Source organism: Pelophylax lessonae (assembly GCF_965119305.1).
Source record: "Pelophylax lessonae genome assembly, chromosome: 11".
Lineage (NCBI taxonomy): Eukaryota > Metazoa > Chordata > Amphibia > Anura > Ranidae > Pelophylax > Pelophylax lessonae.
The window spans coordinates 86,664,309-86,686,037 of NC_138778.1; the positions used below are offsets into that span (position 1 = coordinate 86,664,309).

General features: G+C 44.5%; 1 protein-coding gene across 1 annotated transcript in view; it reads left to right on the plus strand.

Moving 5' to 3' along the window:
* Positions 1–21,729, plus strand: part of RUNDC1 (RUN domain containing 1) — a 96,698-nt gene that overhangs the window by 49,840 nt on the left and 25,129 nt on the right. The window lies entirely within an intron of this gene.

A 21,729-nucleotide genomic window follows, 5' to 3' on the forward strand; every position in this document is an offset into this window, starting at 1 on the left:
ACTCTGTCTTACTCAATTTGGGACGGATGTTCAGCCGCCCTCCTTCCCCCGCAGTCTTCTGGGACACATCACCGGTCCTAGTAGACTACAAGACCATTCAAAGGGTGCAGCATGACTCACGCATGTGCAGTAGAAAACAGGCTGTGAAGACGCAAGGTTTCACTTCCTGTTTCCCTTACTATAGATGACGGCATCTAAAGCCGATTTGAAAAATTTGTTTGGGTGAGGACATCGCTGGTTCCTTTTGAGAGGTAAGTGTCCTTATATTAAAAGTCAGCTGCTACAGTATTTGTAGCTGCTGACTTTTAATTTTTTCTGAAGGAGCCTTTTTAGATACACTCTGACAGCTCAAACTACATCCAAAGTGTAAAGAGCTTTTTTTCCCTGGTGACTGTGGACTAGAAAAAAAAAAAGGGTAAGACAATGCCCCAATTCAAATGTAAACTTGAAACCACTTTTGGCAAAAAAGGTGAATGAAGACGAAACACCACCTTATCCTGGCGAAGAACCGAAAATGGCTCCTTAGAAAAAAGATTTGCCAGCTCTGACACCCTTCTTGCCGAAGTGATAAACACCTTCCGATTCAAAAAGACTAATGGGATATCTCAAATTGGTTCAAAAGGTGGATTCTGCAAACAGCCATAACCACATTCAATTCCCAAGGACACACGTATCCTTTTCAGGCTTTTTTTAGGGCTTTTTTTCAGGAATTTCTTCAGGTTTTTTTTACACGTTTTTTCTGGCTTTTTCCATTGCATTTTTTCCAGGTGTTTGGAGGCAGGCATTGACATTAGGGATCGACTGATTATCGGCAATACTGATATATCGAGTCCGATAAGCACTTTCCCCGATGTATCGGAATCGGCCCAGACGATTACCGATATTGCCGTGACGTCATCGCGTATGTTGCGACACGCGCCTCCGCGCACTGGGAGTCTGGGACAGCTTCTGCGGCCTTCTTAGGCTGCCTCCCTCAGCCTCGTTTGGAGTCTCACATGTGCGCACAGTGTGTTTTACACCTGCCGTGGCCACACTGGAGTCTCTGCATGCAGTGCACAGTCGGCACAGTGAGTTATTTCTTCTTTTCAAATCAAATCAATCATACAGTACAGTGACCAGTCACAGTGCACGTTGTGTAACACAGCCGCCGTGGCCACCCACCCACAGCTGCCCGGGCCAGCCAGCCACCCAGTCTTACACACCCACAGGCCTGTACCAGCCAGCCAGGCACAGGGCCTGCCTGTACCAGCTAGCCAACCAAAGGCCCTGGGCCTGTACCAGCCACCCACCCACCACACAGGGTGCCAGCCAGCCAGCAAAGGATGCCAGCCAGCAACCCACCACAGGGTGCCAGCCAGCCACCCATCACAGGGTGCCAGCCAGCCACCCACCACAGGATGCCAGCCACCCACCACGGCGTTCCAGCCAGCCACCCACCACGGCGTTCCAGCCAGCCACCCACCACGGGGTGCCAGCCAGCCACCCACCACGGGGTGCCAGCCAGCCACCCACCACGGGGTGCCAGCCACCCACCAAAGGGTGTCAGCCAGCCAGCCACCCACCAAAGGGTGCGAGCCACTCCTCAACACAGGGTGCCAGCAGCCATTTTTGTTAAAGCCTATATTCATTAGTGTCTTTTAAGTTTCAATGGAGTTGGATGGAGATAGAAAAAATTAAAAGTGTGGTCTGGGACTATTTCTCTTCTCCGTCTCCAGGAAAAGCAGCAGCACTGTGCAACACTTGCAAAAACAATGTAAGCATGGGATCAATAACCGCAAAAACCAAAAATATGTCTAATCTTTGGGCCCATCTAAGAGTTCATCATGTTGAATTGTATCATGCAGCACAGAAAAAACAAAATGAATCACAAGGTGAAACATCACTATCCCAGGCAACAATAACAGATATGTTTCAGAAAAAAAACAGGTGGCTAAAATCGGATGGAAGGTCCCTTTTGCTGGACAGAGTAATCACAGAGATGATGGTCACTGATAATCAGCCATTTACAATAGTGTCTGACTCTGGATTTGAGCAGTTGATGTCCATACTTGAGCCAAGGTACACACTGAAGAGTGACAAATTTTATCGAACTGAAATTCTGGAAAATATTCACCAAAAGGTCGTTGAGAAAGTAAAGGCTATGCTGCAACCAAAGAATGCTGGCTCACTCTCATTTATGACTGACTGCTGGTCAGGACAAACAGAATCACTAATGAGTCTTACATGCCACTTCATTGACAGCGGATGGACAAGAAGGCATTTGGTGTTGAATACAAAAGTGATGCAAGGATCCCACACGGGGGAGTACATTATAGAAATGTTTCTAGGCATGCTAGAAGAATGGGAAATCACCAAAGACCGAGTGATGCTTGTGCTTCGAGACAGTGGAGCGGACATGGTTAAAGGTATGAGACTTGCTGAAGTGTTAGACCTCAGTTGCATGGCACACACCCTCCAACTTGTGGTAAATGATGGTCTGTCAAACCAGAAAGCTTTGCTTGACATTATTAGCATGCTGAAGAAGTGCGCAGGCCATTTCCACAATTCTATTCTTGCCAAGCAGCGACTGAGGTGCATTCAGGAAGACCTTGGCCTACCCAAAAACAACTTCATACAGGCTGTTCCAACGATGGAACTCAACGCTACACATGCTGCAAAGGATGCTGGAGCATAAGTGAGCTCTCACCATATATTCTGGTAAATATGGACTTGGAGGACATTCTTGTCCTACTGCTGATCAGTGGGACATAGTAGCCAACATCATTAAGACCCTCCTACCCATTGAGGAAGTGACACTAGAGGTGAGTCATTATGACTCATCTGTGTCCTCTGTCATCCCATGTGTGAGAGTGCGGACGATGCTTCTTCAACAGAATGAAGGACCCAACACACGTGGCATTAAAGCATGTAGGCAGGCCATGAGGGACAGCCTCGCCAAACGTTTTGAGAAGCATGAGGATAATAAAAATGTTGTGCTTGCATGTCTTTTGGATCCTCGATACAAGAACCATCCTTTCTTTTCTGATGATGTATTGGCCAAGGCAAAACAATGGCTGACAGAAGATATTCAACAGAAGGTGCAGGAGGTTCCTGACGAAAAGAAAAGTCAAGAAGAGAAGGTTTCTGATGTGGAAGAGCAGGATGCGGGAGAAATATGTTTAAAAAGACAACGTACAGGAAAGAAAATTCATTGTGGTCAAATAAATGCCATGTTCAGTGTTTTATTGGGGCCTCATGCGGAGGATTCTTCAGAATCTGCAATAATGGATAATGAACTTCATCTCTATTTGAAGGAACCAGTAATTGACAGAAGAAGTGATCCTCTTCAGTGGTGGAAAGAAAATGAGGCACGCTAAAAAAGACTTGCTTCACATGCTAGAAGATACCTTTCTGCTCCTCCTTCCTTGGTACCAAGTGAGCGTGTTTTTAGTGAAGTGGCAGCAATTTATGAAAAGAAAAGCCGTTTAACTGGTGAACATGCTGAAATGTTATGCTTTCTGCACTATAATATTGTTCTACTTAACTGGGAGTATTGAAAGTGTAGTAGTAGTGTCTGTCCAGTCCACTGAGCCCACTCCAATCCATTCCAATGTCTAGCTTTTTTTCTAGCAGTTTTGCACTGACTGTGTTGCACTGCAGTTAGTGCAAAACTACTAGAAAAAAAGCTAGACAGTGGATTGGAGTCAGTGGACTACTGCTGCAGTAGTGCACCACTCACTGCTGCAATAATTTTAAATCACTATTGCAGTCACTGCAATAGTGCAGTAGTGATTTAAAATGATTGCAGTGAGTGAGTGCCGTACTGCAGCGGTAGTCCACTGACTCCAGTTCAATCCACTTGTGTAGCTGTTGCCTCGCTTTTTTTCTAGCAGCTTTGCACTGACTGCAGTAGTTGCAGTGAGTGCCCTACTGCAGCGGTAGTCCACTGACTCCAATCCAATCCACTCTCTAGCTGTTGCCTAGCTTTTTTTCTAGCAGTTTTGCACCGACTACACTGCAGTAGTGATTTAAAATTATTGCAGTGAGTGAGTGCACTACTGCAGCAGTTTATTATGCATTAATGCACAATCAGATGATGTGAAACTGATGTCCCTGCAAGCGAAGTTTTCCTATCAGTTTTCATGCAGTTAAGGTGTGAAGAACAAGCCTTTATTGTTAAAAATGTTAATAAATAAAGATTTACATGTTCAGTAACAGATTTGTGTCGAAATTTGTGTTTTATTTTGCAAAATTTTAAATGTACAAAAATATCGGCCCATATCGGTCGATACTGATATGCGATCGCCAAAATGTCGGTATCGGCAACGAAAAACCGATATCGGTCGATCACTAATTGACATCTAACAAAAACGCTTGTAATCTGCCAAAAAGAAGCTCATGTACTTTTTTGAGCTTTAGGCATTTTGCTTTAGGTGACAAAATGCTCAGATGTGAACAGAGGCCATTGAAATGAATGGGATTTTTCTTATTGGGCGTTTTTGAGACTTCAGAAATTAGCTTTTTATGAGCTGAAATACGCTCAGGTGTAAACAGGGCCTAAGGGTGACCTAACAGACAGAACCATACAGGTCACTCCCTAAATTAAAGTACAAATCAAAGAGTGACAAGAAATTGGTCTCTTAAAAAAAGGTGTAGAGCCATAATCTGGCTCTTAATGGTACTTAAAGCCAGATTTATCTCTACCCCCAATTGGAGAAAAGACACAATTTGAACAGTCATATACTTTCGAGGTTGCCCCTTCCTGGTGTCACACCAGGACACATAAGATCTCCAAGTCCTGTAATAAATCCTCCTAGATGTAGGTTTCCTGGCCTTCAGCAGTGTAGAGTTCACCGGCCCAGAGACAGCACGATCTTTTAACACCTGGACTTCAAAAGCCAAGCCTTCAGACTCATCGATTGTTAGGCAGGGTGCAATATTGGTCCCTGAGACAGAAGGTCTAACTGAACCGGAAGTGCCCAATGTCTGTCTACTGCCAAGTTTACTATGGTGGCGTTACTTCCTCCCAGATCCTGCGAAACAGATGCGAAAGCAGTTGAACCAGGGGAAAGGCATAAATCGGGAGAGAACTGATCCCAAGGTGTTACCAGTGCATCTACCCCTATCACCAGTGGGTCCCTTTTCCTGGAGACAAACCTGTCTGCCTTGTTGTTGAACCTGGACACCAAAAGATCTGCTTACGAAGTTCCCCAACAATGGCAAATTGCACTGAATACATCGGGATGCAGGAGCTACTCTCCTGGCATTAACCGCTGGTGACTGAAAAAGTCCCTTTTGCCAGTTCTCTATCCCTTGGATGTGTACCACTGACAGAGATTGTACATTATGCTCTGCCTAAGGCAGAATATGATTGACTGCCTCCTGGGCAGCACAGCTTCTGGTGATTAAAATACGCCACTGCTGTAGCATCATCAGATTGAACCCTGACCAGAAGCCCACAAAACTGATTTACCCAATGGTCCAGAGCAGGACAAACTGTTTGAAGCTCCATAATGTTTATGGGCAGCACCCTCTCCTGTGGTGACCAAGCTTCCTGCACTTCGGATAAGTCCAGAATGACTACCCTTCCAGAAAACTGGCATCGGCAGTCTACTATCCTCCAAATTACTGGAAGAAAAGATTTCCTCTTTTTCAAGTTCTGAGAGGCCATCCACCAATTCAGACTCAGCAACACCCTGGGGGGACAAAGACATATGGTTATCCAATGCCTGGACTTTCCTGTTCCAAACGGGCAGTATGTTACCCTGTAATGGTCTGGAGTGGAACTGTCCCTAGGGAACAGCCTTGAATGTGGACACCATTTTTCCCCAGCAATCTCATGAACGAAGGATATCCTTGCCATCTTATATCCAGAACCTGATTTCTCAGAGAGAAACTCTTTTCCTGAGGTAAAAGCACTCTTGCCTGAACTGTATCTAGGACCAGCCCCAAATACTTCAAGCTTTGTACCAGCTCAAAGCTGACTTCTTGAAATTGAGTACTCAGCCCAGGCGCTGCAATGTACGCACTGCGAGAAACCCGTTCTGCCTCAACCGTGGAACTGACTGCTCTCTCAGCAAGAGGTCATCCAGGTGTCCTAGGATAGACCCCCCCCCCCCCAAGGTTCTCAACAAGCCCAGCACTGGGGTTAAGACCTTCCTTTATGAACACCCAAGGGGCTGTGGGCAGCCCCACAAATTGAAAATTACAAATTTATACTGCAAACAACAGAATCCTTTGATGTGCCAGAAAAATTGGCCTATAAAGCTATGTGTCCTTGTCAGTGAACAATAGAAAACCCTCCTACTGTTGATCGAGCGGATTCCATTTGAAAAGGCCGAACCCTTAGGAACCTGTTTTAGTAGTATGATATCGAAAATTGGTCTCATGTCCCTATTTGATTTGGGACTGTAAACAGGTTTGAGTAGAAGCACCAGAATCTCTGGTCTGATGGAACTGTGGGTTTTTAGAGTACTCAGAATGCCTTTAAGATATCATAAAGGCATTCAGAGTACTCTAAAAACCCACGATTTACCCCCGGATGGTCAAACATCCACGTCCTCATAGGTCTCTGAAAAAAGCCACATATATAAAAAAATCACTTTCTCTTTCCCTTTTCTGTGTTGACAGAAGGACACAGAGTTATAGGGTTTGATCTTTTCCCTTCACCAAAGGGAAAGAACTATATATTCCAGACAGACACCCCACCTAACTGACAGGACAGTCAGTCTCTAAGGAGGGACATTCTTCCTTTGGTCAGATTAAAACAAAGGAACTACTACCGGTAATTATCGGAAAATAGACAAAAATGGGAGATCTAATAGGAAACGAGTGGGAAAACCTCATGCAAGGTTTACAAACTAACTTCCAAGGGAAGGAACAGCAGGACTCCGATATACTCGCATTATTTACAACACTAAAGAAACCCCTTGAAAGAAAATCTGCCCTACACTGGCATATCAGAGCATTTGAACGATACATAAAAGAAGACATCAATCTGGTTGGACTACGAATACAAATATTCCCTACTCTAGACAATGTGACCACACTAATGAAGAAAGAGTGGGAGAGTAAATTGAACGAATGTTCAAAAAACCTGATGATCCTCCTCCAAGAGGAATATTTAAGGCAAATTAAGAGCCTTGACAATTACATCAAACTACTTTATGAACAACTATCCCCCTTAAAGAAGATTGAATTATACAGAATACAAGAAAAACAACTTAAGGAACACCTTGAAAATTATAGTAAAGAAATACTTATAAAAAAAGAAAAAAAGTATTGGAAGAATGCATTAAGCCAAAATCGGGCCTACAAATGGGCAAACCCAAGACAAACACGGAATAGAAACCAACAAGGAAGGAAACAAAACAACTACTACTCTTCAGATTCATCGTCATATGTTTCCGGCCCAGAAACCCAAACGAGCAGAAGGAAAGGTCCCTGGCAGAAAATTCCCCCACAAGACCAAATGAGAGACAGGGAAGATCTAGGAACTGAAAATGAAAAAAGTGATAGGGATCAACAAGACCCACAAAATACACAAGAGGGAACAAGTAAAACTCTCAAACCCCACTAAATCTTCACAAGATCAAGGAGGAATAATAAAGAAGATGACCCCAAACAAACAAAGCTTTTTTTAGGGAAACAACCAGTGTCGAAACAACAAACAAGGGCAACCTTGACATGGGAAGACCAAGAGAACCAACAGGAAATAAGGGACTAACGATCATCAACCTGTCATCGCATATCCCAACAAAAAATGAACTCGAAGTCCTATCCCTCGGACTTTCCTTCTGCCCAAACAAAGGCATGGACACCTTTGAGACAATCCAGGATATAAACTTATTCGCCAGAAATCTCCTCTTTAAGGCTATGTACAACAAAACTCCGCCTGAAGACCAACCACCCCCAGTAATGACAGCGGCAGAATTCAGAACCATAAGAGACCTCAATCTTACTACGAGAAGGAGGATTAGAAGACCTCAAGGAACCATTAACACAATATGACAGTGAAGAGGATGAAGACGAAGAATCAGACATAGACATCAACCTCAAATTTAAGAAATAGTCAAAGAGAGATTTCCTCCCCTAAACACCAATCCTGCTATAGCTCTTTTTGTAAAACAGACCACAAAAGACATTAAAAAAAAGGAAACATCACAAAACAACAAAAAATTGCACTACAAAATTTACAAAAAAATGATACTATTACCATCAAAACCTCGGATAAGGGAGGTAACATAGTCCTTATGGACAATGAAATCTACAAATCCATGTGCTTAACAGTCCTACAAAACAAGAAATGCTATAAAATGATCTCACCACTCATGATCAATACTTACAATGAAGAATTTTATAAAAAGCTGGATAAAGCACTAAACAAAAAAACGATATCAACAACACTCTGGGAATTCATGCGCATACAACACCCAAGAAGCCCTACTTTCTATGCACTTCCCAAAATCCATAAGGATCCGAAAAACACTCCCGGCAGACCAATCATATCTGGAAACGGTAACCTCTCCGAAACAACGAGCCAAGTCATCGATTCCTACCTTAAACCACACGTGACCAAACTAGCATCACACACAAAGGACACAATACACTTTCTACAGATTCTGGAAGGAATGATCATTCCAAAAAACGCCATCCTAGTCACCATCGATGTGGAATCGCTATAAAACAATATTCCACACAAAAAAGGATTAGAGGCCGTTCAGGAAACATTAGAACAACAAAGCAGATACAATAAAAAGTTCAACGATTTCATCTTATTGATGTTGGAACACATATTGAACCACAATTATTTTTCTTTTGCTGGATCTCATTATCTACAAACCTGCGGAGTGGCTATGGGCACTAGTTGTGCTCCCTCATATGCCAACATTTATCTTGGAAAATGGGAGCAAGAGTTTCTATCCGATGACAAAATCCTCCCATACACTGACCATATACTACTATGGCAAAGGTATATCGATGACGTTTTCGTTATCTGGGATGGCCCAGAAACTATGTTGGAGGATTGTCTTAGAGAAATGAATAAGAACTCCTATAACATGTTCTTCACCATGAACTACAATAGAAACAATGTATCATTTTTAGATACTTGGGTACGGAAAGACACAGAAAGGAACCTCCAGATAACATTGTATAGGAAAGAAACAGCTGGCAATACAATCCTACACGCCGAAAGCTTCCATCCAACCTCTTTAAAGAAATCAATTCCCTACAGCCAATACCTGAGACTGAAAAGAAACTGCAGTCGCCCGGAAGACTTCCAAAATGAAGCCAACACTCTCACTGAATGCCTGTTACTGAGAGGATATACGAAGACCTCCCTCAGAAAAGCGTTCAACCGTGTCAAAACAAAAGACAGACATGACGTCCTGTTTAGAAAAAACAAAAACACAGAAACCCAAAAACAACCAACAACCAGAATCATAATGCGATATAGTAATGAACACCCCATGATACGTAATATTCTTAAAAAACATTGGTCCATTCTAATAGAGGACCCAAACCTAAAAGAATTTGTTCCTGAATACCCTCCCATAACATTTAGGAAGTCAGGCTCTATTAAAGAGAAACTCCTATACAGCGAGTATAAAAGTGCAAGAAAAGACCCATGTAGGGACAAGGGAACCTTCCCTTGTGGGAGTTGTGCACAATGTCGGGTTATTGTCAAATGCACATCTACAACACTACCAAATGGCGAATATTTTACACCCAAACATTTTGCAAATTGCAAGACGTGGGGTATAGTCTATCTCATGCAATGTGACTGTGGATCATTTTATGTGGGAAAAACGAAACAAGAGTTTGGAACAAGGATTAACAAGCATATGAACAGCATGGAAATTGGCAATGACCACCTACCTCTGGGCAGACATGTGGCATTTTTTTCACAAATATAAAATGCCAAGAGTTACCTTCATGGCCTTAGATAGGATTCATATCCCAAAAAGAGGCGGGGACTGGAACAGGATGCTCCTCCAAATCGAAATGAGATGCATAACACATCTAAAAGCCACTATCTTTCCCGGATTAAACGAAACAGAAAGCTATCGTTCCTTTCTGCCAGGATTCGCCTCTGGAAAAACAGATTGAAAAATACCAACTATATATTTAATTATCCAAATATACATCTTGCGCACAATATTTACCATAAACCCCATATATAGACCTTTACACCCCACAAAGGTGCTACCAACCCAAATCCTCCATATATTGCACAAATCAAGTCCCACCAAAACAAGCCATATACCTAAATATGGCGTAACTCCACTCTACCCCTGTCAGCGTGCTCCCATGACACGTTTTTGTGTCCTTTTGTCATTTCTGATTGTTATGATTGGGGCATTTTGGAGAAGAGGAGGGACTTCTTCCATCTTTTTCCCTCCTCCCTGGGTCCCCTCGAGGTACCCAGCTCATTAGATTGTGTCGGCAGGGTTACATACAATTACGGCTGAGAATCCCTGCTGAGCTGCGCACGCAACCTACATCATGCATGAGCGGTAAAGCAAGAGGTACGTGACGGCCGCAACACCATAGGATTCCGATGCGCAGTACTGTGCATGCGCGGAGGGTATATAAACGCCGGGGAACAAAGCAGTACGCCAGTCCCTTCCAGGAGAAGGAGGTGTGCGCACCTGCTAAAGCGCTGCTGCAATCCAACCAAGCTCTACAAATCGTGTAAGTTTCTTGTTTCCTACCTTTATTGAACAAATTACCAGCTGATTAATAAGGAACACTTACTTTATAACAAAAACCCCCAAACATATTTTTCTTTAACAAATATACTTTTTTGATGACATGCTTGGCAAAAACAATTGACCAGGATGATTTGATTACATGCTTGGCAATGACTGACCAAGAACACAGGAAATTATAGAAGCAATTTCAAACTGCTCTATTCCTGTGAGTAATAACAAAATACACAAATAATGATGACATCTTCAATCACATTTTGTTCTAACACATATCATCTATTTTAGAAGCAGCCATTTAGTTCCTGTCGCAAGAAACCGGATAGGAGGACAAGGCCTTCATGCATGGAAGGGCAAATAAGAAAAATGTAAGTCTTTATGTGAACACCACCCCAACGGAAATATTTCCCTTGGAAGAGTGGGTGTATTAAAATATATTTCTATGTTACAACTACAGATACGGTGATATCCTCGATAAAGGCTGCCAAGCCGAAACGCGTCGGATATTGCGGATGTTATCTCTGTCCCAATAACTTGTAAACAAGTCCAGTGAACAGAGAAATACATTTATACTATCACCAAGTCACCATTCTCACTGTAAAACTCTTTATCACCTCTTTGCACAATAGGGCCTATAGCCCTACATCCAAAAAAAAAACATGTATTGGTTTTTAAAAAATAAATTGCTCCAATTTACAAAAATATTTCATATTTTTGCCTAAAAAGTCCCAAACCCCTTCCTGGCCTGAGGCACCAGAAATTCTTCTTACCTTGTCTGATGGAACCTACCCGGCAAACAGTTGAGTGCCTGAAATATGGAGTTTTTAGTTGATTTATGGATACATTCTATCTCAAAAACTAAGGAGGCTGAAGAACCCAAATTTACAGCATGTACCTCTGAGAAACTGTGGAAATGATCCATCTGTCTGAAACCATCTCTACAAGTGAGGATATACCTTTATAAGGAAGAGGACTTGGAATCTGCCTTAAAAGATTTTGGTACCCAGGGCTTTTTCTTTTAAAGCGGCAGAAGAGAACACTTTCCACCCAAGATTTTTTGGATGTACTTGTCCAAATCTTTGCCAAACAAGCATTCCCCATAAAAAGGAAAACCTGCCAGCAACTTCATACAAGGCAGTTCAGTCTACCAATTCTTTAACCACAAGACTCTAAGCATGTGCACTGACACTAGGGCTATGAGTGAAATCTGCTGAAATTAGTTTTTAGGGCATCTACTAAAAAGCATAAGGCATGGGGTAAATCTGCAAATTCCTCAGCAGGATCCTACCCTTGAACCGGGACCTTCCTTACCAACTTCTTGACGTGATCTTTCAGACTTTGGAAAACGCCAATAGCCACAGCTGGATGCACAGCAGACCCAGCCAAAGCAAACAAAGCCTTGAGAAGTGATTTTACAACTTTTTGTCAGTCGGTCTTTAAACACTTGAATGTTGTCCACTGGACAAGTCAAATCTTTATTAAGAGATGAAACCTCTGCATCTACCCCTGGGGAATCAGGTAAAGGGGATATTTCCTGTTTTTTCTGTTTCGCCCATTGACAGACACAGCTCCTGATTCTTTCTAACCATTGGGTTATACTGCCCCCTACAGGAGTAGGACACTAGGCAGGAAAAAGCTTGACTACGCCTATGGGAAGTCCCAGGGGGTATACACCCACACTCAGCTACAGGCACTCAGTTCTTTTCTGCTTAGTCAGGAGTAAGGACCTAGTTCCTTGCTGGGATCTCTGGTCCTGGCATTTTTTTTCCTTTTAAAAAGATTTTTTCCTATTTTTATTATTTTGTTCCTGTTAGAATCTACTATCAACTGCCAGACTGGGCGACGGACTGGATAAACTAGATCCAGAGGGTCCCCCCAGTCTGGCCAGCAAGTGCGTGCAAGCCTCAGCTCCACGTAGGTTAGCCGCGACATAGCCTCACTGGACGGGGGCTAGCCTGCGAGTTAAATGTCTCATGAGTTGCAGTGGTCCTCCTGACCGACAGCCAACCACATCCCAATGGAGCAGTGGTCTGTCTGAAGCAGTGCCCACCCTGTTTCTGGTATGATAAGTAGCTGTCCCCCCTCTATTACTGGAGGGCTTTTGGGGGGTGATGTGGGCCCCTCCCTGGGACCCCCGAATTCCTCCCCCTTCCCCCCCTCAGCCCTCTAAAATTTTGGTGGTCACTGTGTCTCTTCAGGCCCCCCCCCCCTTCCTGGGTGAGGTTATGAGCTGGCTTTTGCCACATGCTCTTAAGGGGAGCTTGTTGGAGTTGCTGCTGACTGGGTTTTTCCTGGTGCACAATGGGGGGGTTGAGCAGGGTTCCCCTGCTACCCTGGAGATTGGAGACTAGGGCAGGGATGTTCTCTGGGCTCCCTGCTGCAGTTGTTGGGCTGGGGGAGCAGATGGTTTGATGCGGCAGGATCTGGCCAAAAATTTAGGCCGGGACTTTGCTGCCTACTGGTCAGGAGCTATGTGGGGCGACCCCAGTGAGGGTGGCTGAAGCCAATGCCCTTCGTTTTGGCATCCGCCCTCCCTTCCTCTGCTCCTGGGTGGTTGGCTCCACTGAGGCTCGCGCCCAGGTGGCTGGGCATCCATATAAATTTAGGCCGCGGCTTGTGGCCTACTAGACCACGGCTTGTGGCCTACTAGACCATGCGGCCAAGCCGGCCTCCGTTGAGCGTGGCTGGGATGAGTGCACTTACGGCTAGGCCTCCACACAAATTGACGCCCCAGGTTGCGGCCAACTTTGCCATGCGGCCAGCTTGGCACCTCCCTTTGGAGGGGTGGCGCTGTGGGGGCCGTTTCATTTTTGATGGCAACTATGTCGCCATTATTGTGGAGGGCATCTACCCTTTTTTTATCTGGGAGACCATCAGGATACCCTGCTTGCGTGTCCGCTTCACAGCGGGCAGCCCCCTTTTAGGGGGGCTAATTCATATTGTGCGGGCCTCCGTGGAAGGGCTCTGAGGGCAACCCCCTTGTTTTTTGCGGGGTCCATTCGTGGACCCTGGGTCCGCGTCCTTCTCCTTTTATATGTTTTTCCAATTGATCTTAGTATATATAGCGTCCACCACCCTCCCCTGCCTCATCTGTCCATCAGATCCTGAATCTGTTTCGGCCACCGTGGACGCGAGCTAACCTACTGGGTCTGCATTCACGCACCCTGAGTGCTCAGACAGTGAGGATGTTTCCTCTGCTCCTCTAGCCATGTAGGTAAAGGCGCTGGTGGATGCACAGATTGTGTCAAAGCGTGAAATTTTAAACATGGGGGAGATGTTGCTTCGGAGGGGCCGGTCTCTTTTGGCACCACAGGTCCTCCAGTGTGGCGGGGTTGTTCCCCTTTCCCCGCTTACTTTGACAACATTGTCACATAACAGTGGGGTTGTCCAAAACGCACTCTTGTGGTCCCTAAGCGTTTTGCTATGCGGTATCCTTATAAGGATTTCCTGCTTAAAAAGTGGACAGTCCCACCTGTAGTGGACTCGCCGGTTTCCAGGTTATATAAAGCTACCTTAATTCCGGTTGGCCTTTTAAAGATCCGGTTGATAGGTTCTGGCCCGCCATATGTTTCACTATGGCTGGTTCGGCTTTGGCTGGTACTTACTATTTCCCTGGTGTCGCAAACTCTTGACGAGCGGGCTAAACTTTTACGCTGGGTCCTGGAAGGAAAACGGCTTCCCCCTGCCTTTTACGGAGCTGGTGGATCAGTTGATCCAGGGGCTACAGTTTATCTGTGATGCCTCTTTGGATGCGGCTCCTTTTGATTTTAGGCTGTCTGTATCAGCAGTGGTCTTTTGGCGTCTTATCTGGATAATAATGCTGGTCTGCGGACCAGACTTCTAAAAAGACCATATCGGATCTCCCCGTTGTGGGGGCTCACCTGTTTTGAGGCTACCGAGGGCAAGGAGCCCCGTCGTAGACGTGGCCCACTCTTCTCAGCTCATAAGAGGCCTTTTTCATTCATCAAGGGATAAAAGTCCTTCAGGGCCTCCCCCGGAGATTCCAAGAGGACCTGGTCTGGCAAGCCACGAGGGGCTCTTCCAGACATGCAGACAAGGCTTCCTCTGCATGAAGGGGTTGCCCTCACCCTTATCTGGGGTTGGGGGACGTCTTCGCTGATTTCCGGGTCCGTGGACCTCACTGGTACAGGTCAAGTGGGTCCACTAAGTCATTCGGTGCGCTACAAGATAGAGTTTCGGTTCTTCCCTTCCAACCTGCTCTTGTCCACTGATCGCTTATGGGGTCACTTTGGGGCAGTGCAAGACTTGTTACTTCATGGGTTGATTGTCCTGGTTCCGGCTTCGGAATGTTTTCAGGGGTTTTACTCAAACCTGTTTACAGTTCCCTAGAAGGAAAGCAAAGTACGTCCAATTCTGGACCTCAAAGCGATAAACTGATTTGTGCGGGTACAGAAGTTCCGAATGGAGTCCATTCACACGGTAGTGGCACCCCTACATATGGGGTATTTTCTCGCCTCTATCAACTTCAAGGACGCCTACCTTCACATTCCAGTCTCTAGAGGTTGCTTCGTTCTCTGGCACTTACAGAAAAATCCTTCTCCTCTTGTACTGGGCGCATCCTTGGCACAGCTTGTGCTCAGGGGTCTGGACACCGGAAGAGTCTGGACTGCTGATCAATGTACTGGAACTCTGAGCGATCAGACTTTGTCTGGATCATTGGACAATTCGTCTTTAGGGGTGTACAGTACGAATTCAATCAGACATTGCCACGGCGTGGCCTATGTCAATTACCATGGGGGCACAAGAAGTGTCCTGGCAGATCGGGAAGTAGCCAGCAATCTAGGGTGGGCAGAACAATCGTTCCAGCCCTCTCTGCAGTACACATTCCATGGAAGGTACAGAGGCTTGTGGCATGGTCTCGGGATCTTCTGGCTGATGCTGCAGACGCATTAGTGGCTCCTTGGCATCAGTATCATCTGAATTTTTGCCTATCCCCCTCCCAAACTTCTGCCAAGACTCAGGTGCAGGATCGAAGCAGCAAGGGATTCTGATCTTTCTGATGGCTCCAGACTGGCCTTGGTGGTTTTCTTTCAACGTCCATTGGCCACGCTTTCGACACATGGTTCCTCCAGTGCGGTCTCCATTACTGCCGTGGGTCCTCAAATTGGTGGTGTCAGTTATCCAGGAATCTCCCTTCGGAAATATCGGAAGGTTCCGCTGCTTACTTTGTCCCAGAAAGTGGCCTTTTTGGTGGCTATTACTTCTGCGTGCAGGGTGTTGGAGCTAGAGGCGTTGTCGTTCACCTTACCTGTTGGTTTACAGAGCTAAGGTGGTTCTTCGTTCTTCATCCCTGTCCTTTTGTCTTCATTCAAATGGAAATCAGAGACAACCTTTGGAAGGAACATTGTGTTGTCTTCCCTATGTCCCAGGCAAAACATCCTAAGGAAATTGCTCTACATTCCCTGTATGTGGTTTGGGCAATCAGGGTGTACCTGGCAGCTATGGAGTCTTTTAGGAAGTCTGACTCGCTATTTGTACTCACGGTTGGACCTTGAAAAGGGCTAGCTGTTTTTACTGCGACCATTTCCAGATGGATCAGACAGACAGTGATTCAGGCCTATTCAATTAGGGGTCAGGTTCCTCCTTTCCCTGTTAAGGTGCACTCTACTTAGGCGCTTGGTGCCTCCTGGGCCTTTCGTCATCAGGCATCAGTGATGTAGGTTTGCAAGGCGGCCATTTGGTCGTCTGTGCACCCTTTTGCAAAGTTTTAGAGAGTGGATGTGTTGGCATCTACGGATGCTTCTTTTGGCCGCAAGGTTTTGCAGGCTGCTGTTTAGAGGACCTGGTCTTCTTTAAGGGTGCATTGTTTTTTCAGGTGAGCTCCAGTTGTTTTGGTTGAGCTCCATGTTACCTGGTTGGCTATGGTTAGCCTTGGGGAATTTTTTCCGCTGTTTTCCCATCCCCTCATGTTTAACACTGCCTTGGGACATCCCAATGGTTAAGAAGAATCAGGAACTGTGTCTGTTAATGAACAAAAGAGAAAATGGAATTTTTGACTTACCGTAAAATCCATTTCTCTGATGTTCATTGACGGACACAGCACCCACCCGTCTGTGAGGTTGGCTTTCTTCTGACACTGATTGTAACAAAACTGAATGCCTATAGCTGAGTGTGAGTGTATACCACCGGGACTGCCCATAGATATAGTCAAACTTTTTTCCTGCCTAGTGCCCTACTCCTCTAGGGGCCAGTATAGCCCAATGGTTAAGAAGAATCAGGCGCTCTGAACATCAGATAAATGGATTTTACAGTAGGCCAAAAATCCAATTATTTTCCATTTTGTGTCATGGAAGCAATCATTGCAGCAAACTGGTTTTCCAAGCCTGCTAATGCTGCTGTGATGCAACAAATAGAAGAGGGCGCCAGATCAGTATAAGAAAGATAAACAATTTTATTTATTAAGTATCACTTACATGTAAACAAGCTGTAAACTGCACACAGGGCTGGTATAGTTGCTCAGATGAAAGTAGTGGTCTCGATGGACTGGAGAGCAATTACAGCAGGGCTTGACAAATTTTCCTGAAATCTAGGAGCCAGCTAAAAAAGTTAGGAGCCAGTTTTTTTTTTTTTTTTTTAAACTAACAACCAAGCTTTATTTAATAAAAAGGATACTAAATTTACACATAAATACGACTAGAACCCCACTCTCCTCTAGCGCAATTGGATGAAAACAGACTGTGTGTCTCTTTCCATCCGATGCCATCTGATCCGATCCACGGGATGGATAGAAAATAGAACCACCATCCGTCGGACAGGATCAGATGGCGGCAGATTACTGCTCCATAGAGGAGAATGAAGGGTCCGATCAGGTCTGCCTGAAAAACTGACAGGCGGACCTGATCAGACAGCCCGTGTGAAAGGGGCCTTCGGCTGTGGCGTGGCGATGAGGAAAAAAAAAAAGATTATATTTATATTAATATATATTATTATTTTTTTTTTAATAATAATAATAATAATTGGAAAAAAAATATATATATTTTTTTTTTAATAATTAAAAAAAAAAAAAAAAAAGAAAAAAATATTATTTAGTTTTTACATTTAAAAAATAAATTAAATTAATAATAAATAACCACACTCCCTGTCAAAGGTAACTAACTGGACAGGGAGATGGTAATGCATTGTGAACAAAAAGGCAGTGGAAACAGTAATTACAACAGTCATTACTCCCGGCCACCACAAGAGGGCGCCAGTTCCCCATTGGAAGCCTCTCATCTCAAGTAGGCCGAAAAGCCGGGGCCTCAATTTTCGGACGGCCCGGAAGTCCGTGAACTCCGTGCGCGGAAGTTCGTGCAAAAATGACAGGACACCTTCTGCAGGGCACACCAGGCGCCAGGTTGCTAATTCTAGTCGCAAATGCGACCTGGCGCCCGGGTTTTGTCGAGGCCTGATTACAGGCACAGACCAGGAATTGCCGTGGTGAGAGCTGGCAGACATCCCATTATTACAGATATGGATGAGCAGCCCAAAGGCTAGGGGAAGGGGGAGGCGCATTAACAAAGGCAGAGCTAACTTAAAAACACAGATAAAAGGTAAATACAAATAAAAATAATTTGATCATACGTAGCACAGTATGCTACGATCCGACCACAGCGGATGTAGCAACTCTGAACCAGGGAATTCCTCTCCAGTCTAAAGAGAAGAAATAATAATAAGAAAAACAACATTACATTGTAACAGCATCCAAAGTTTTAACAATCAATATTTAGAAGTATAAAAGGATTCATGCAAAAAACTATTATTTGGAACACATCATCAAATGTACATTCAGTTGCCATACATTGTATATAACTATGTATATTTCTATTTGGTGCATTTGTACATGTAAGCATATATGAATATATGTATGAAAACTGATAAAGACTAGTTTACAAAGAGCCAATAATAAAGTATTTAAAAAATGCATGCAAACTTAACTATATTGCACATAAAGGTCACCATATGTGCAGGTTTACCACATGTAGCTTCCAAAATTATACAAGATACATATGGGAAGAAACCAATAACGGATAAACATATATATACTATAATACCTAATCGATATATGTCTACCTACAGACCCATGTCTCCACATGTATCCACACATGTACAAAGATTCAAATATACAATCTAAAAATCAAAATGTAAAAATTGGTTATTGGAAGGCTGTCCTTGATATATCATAAAATGGTATTCATTTCTAATTCCTCATTTAACCCTCAAGGCGCCAAAGTAAAAATCCAGTAGGTTTCCCTATGGCAAAGTTCTCTGAAATCTCAGGGGGCAATGCTCTCTATTACGCATACTTGCAGTCCTTCCATGGATTTGTTATGGTGTGTGAGAAAGTGTCTGGGAACACTATTATTATGTTCTCCTTTTTCAATGAACCTCCTATGTTCTCCAAAATGTGCCCTCACCAAGCGAATGGTGCGGCCCACTTAAAGGAGGCAACAGGGGCATGAGAGGCCATAGATTACAAATTCTGTATAGCAACTGAAAAAAAATTCCTAAGAGGGTAGGTCTTGCCTGAGCTGTCTTTAAACCATTTTTGATGATGTTGCACAAATTGACACATCTTGGATCTAAACTTTTTGCATTGAAACATGCTGGTTAGATTGCAAAATGTGACCATGGAGTTGTGGGATGAAACCATTGAAAGAGGGATCTTACTCGGGGATATTTTTAACACATCTAGCTCTATGATAGATGACTCTAGGTCTATCAGACAGACTAGGACCTAGCTTGGGGTCCTGCAGGAGGATGCCCCAACTTTGTTTAATAATATTTTCCATTTTCTTGTGTTCAAAATGGTATTGAGTGATAAACTTTACATCAGAAGCAACTGTTGGGTATTGAATTCTATTTTGGGGAATATAGGTGCAACAGTCTTGAAACGCTTTTTGTACCAAGTCTGGTTCATGTCCTTTGACTATAAACCTATCCATCGGGATTCTATTTGTTGCATGCCTTTGAGGGGATCCCAATACTAATCGAGGAGCTGCCGGTAATTGTATGCATCCTTTCTCCTATCAAGATTACCATCCCCCTGCAATTCTCTCCTATGGACTTATTTGACTGTTTGCCAGTGGAGCACTGACTCACCTGCTATTCATTGGCAGTGACTTTTGGCTGTTATTAATGCTGTTGCTAGGTTATCTTTAGTGACATATGTCGAGGCAGACACACTAGTAGTTGCCACAATTTCAAGCAAATGCAGTGGTTCAGATGAACCTGTAGCTTCTGATCTTTCAGGGGAAGCCATTACAGTGGAGTTCCGACTAGAGTCCTCAGGACTTGAAGGCAGTGCACTTGTGCCCCTTCCTGCTTTGCATGCCCCACTCCACTTTCTGGAAGACATTTCCCCTTAAAGCACTCTTAACAATCACAGGGCTGTGACCTGTCAGCAATGCACTTAGCCCCTACTTCGAGCAAAAATCACCGACCACATGCACCAAAACAGCCTGAATGCAGCCCACAACTGCCACATTAGCTTTATTATACAGGGTCCCAAACAAGGTTCTGGCCACTAGTATCTACTCCCCAGAAAGGTACTCATGTGTCCCAGTCAGTCCACCTGCTGTCCCTCTTTCAATAGCCTACAGCCTCAGGGACAATTCCTCCAGCTTCCATTGGCCCTTCCTATAAAGACTATGGCCACTACGTCCGTGGGTACAGCACACACATACACCCGTGAGCACCCTCTCCTGCCACCTGCCCAAAATTGCACTGTTATTAATCACAGGTAATAGGTACACCGAGCAACCTGCAGACCGACCAAGGAACACCTTTTCCCCCAGTGGAGAAGAGTGTACTGCAGCCATATAACTTTTGTTGTTTCTTTCCTTCCAACCTTCACCCATCACGATGGGTTTTGTCACCATGGACTTTCAAGATATGCAGATATTTGCCAGCACACCAAAGATCATCAATTTTGTCCAAAGTTTTTTATTAATTCAAGAACGATCACATTACAAAACGGTGTAGTGCAACATTTGGAAACCTTGCAGGACCCCTTGTCGGGCAAGGACCTTCAAGGACTTGGTCCCCCTTTCTTTCTGGGTCCATGGCCTTGGATCTGTATAGCACCCTGCCAGAAAATGCCTTGGCCAGTTGAAACGGCACAGGGTTCTGCCAAAAAGTTGAAGGACGACAAAGGTGTGCCAGACTTAGTTTAGCAGGTAAAATCAGAAAGAGAGTTTATTAAAAACGTCAGCCAAATGGCTACTCACATAGTGTAATGATCAAGAGGCATGTATGTGCTTGTACCTCCTGACGTCACATCCGCACGGCTCCGAGTGCATTCCACGCTGGTTCTTACACTGTGCAGCAAGGTCCTGGCCGGCTCATCCACCTACAATTCCTGAACACCGCCAAACATGCTGTGACAGATCCCAGGGCCTCCCTGAGTGACCATGGACTTTTTTTTTTTTACATATACGTATGCCTGTTGATCTTTACACCATGTGAGTAGCCATTTGGCTGACCTTTTTAATTAACTCCCTTTCTGATTTTACCTGCTACACTTAAGCCCCATACACACGTAGCGAACGTCGGCCGAACGATCGGCCGTCTTTTGTCCAGGGCTGTCGTGTCGGCTGAAAACTGCAAAAGACTGCACATGAATTTTGTCGACCAACAACAGCCGACTGCAGAAGTGATGTCATGTGATGGTTAACTTTCCGTGTGTTTTTTCTTTTCTGAGCATGCCCAGTCTTGCTAATCGGCTGTTTGTTGGCCGAATTCTGTACTGACTGGCGAACAATCGGCCGTTCTGGTGTTGGCATACAAAAATTTTAATGCCTGCACAACAGATTCTGTTCGGCCGAAAATGCGCTGTCGGCTGTCGGAAGCATCATACTAACAAGCCTACAATCGGCCGAATATTTACGGCCGACAATCGGTACGTGTGTACAGGGCTTTAGTCTGGCACACTTTTGTTGTCCTTCATTTGTTGTTGTTGCTAGTGTGCTTTCTGTATGGGAGGGGTTATATAGGGGAGGACTTGCCTGTTTTTTGGTCCGCCAGTGTCCAGCCACCATAACCC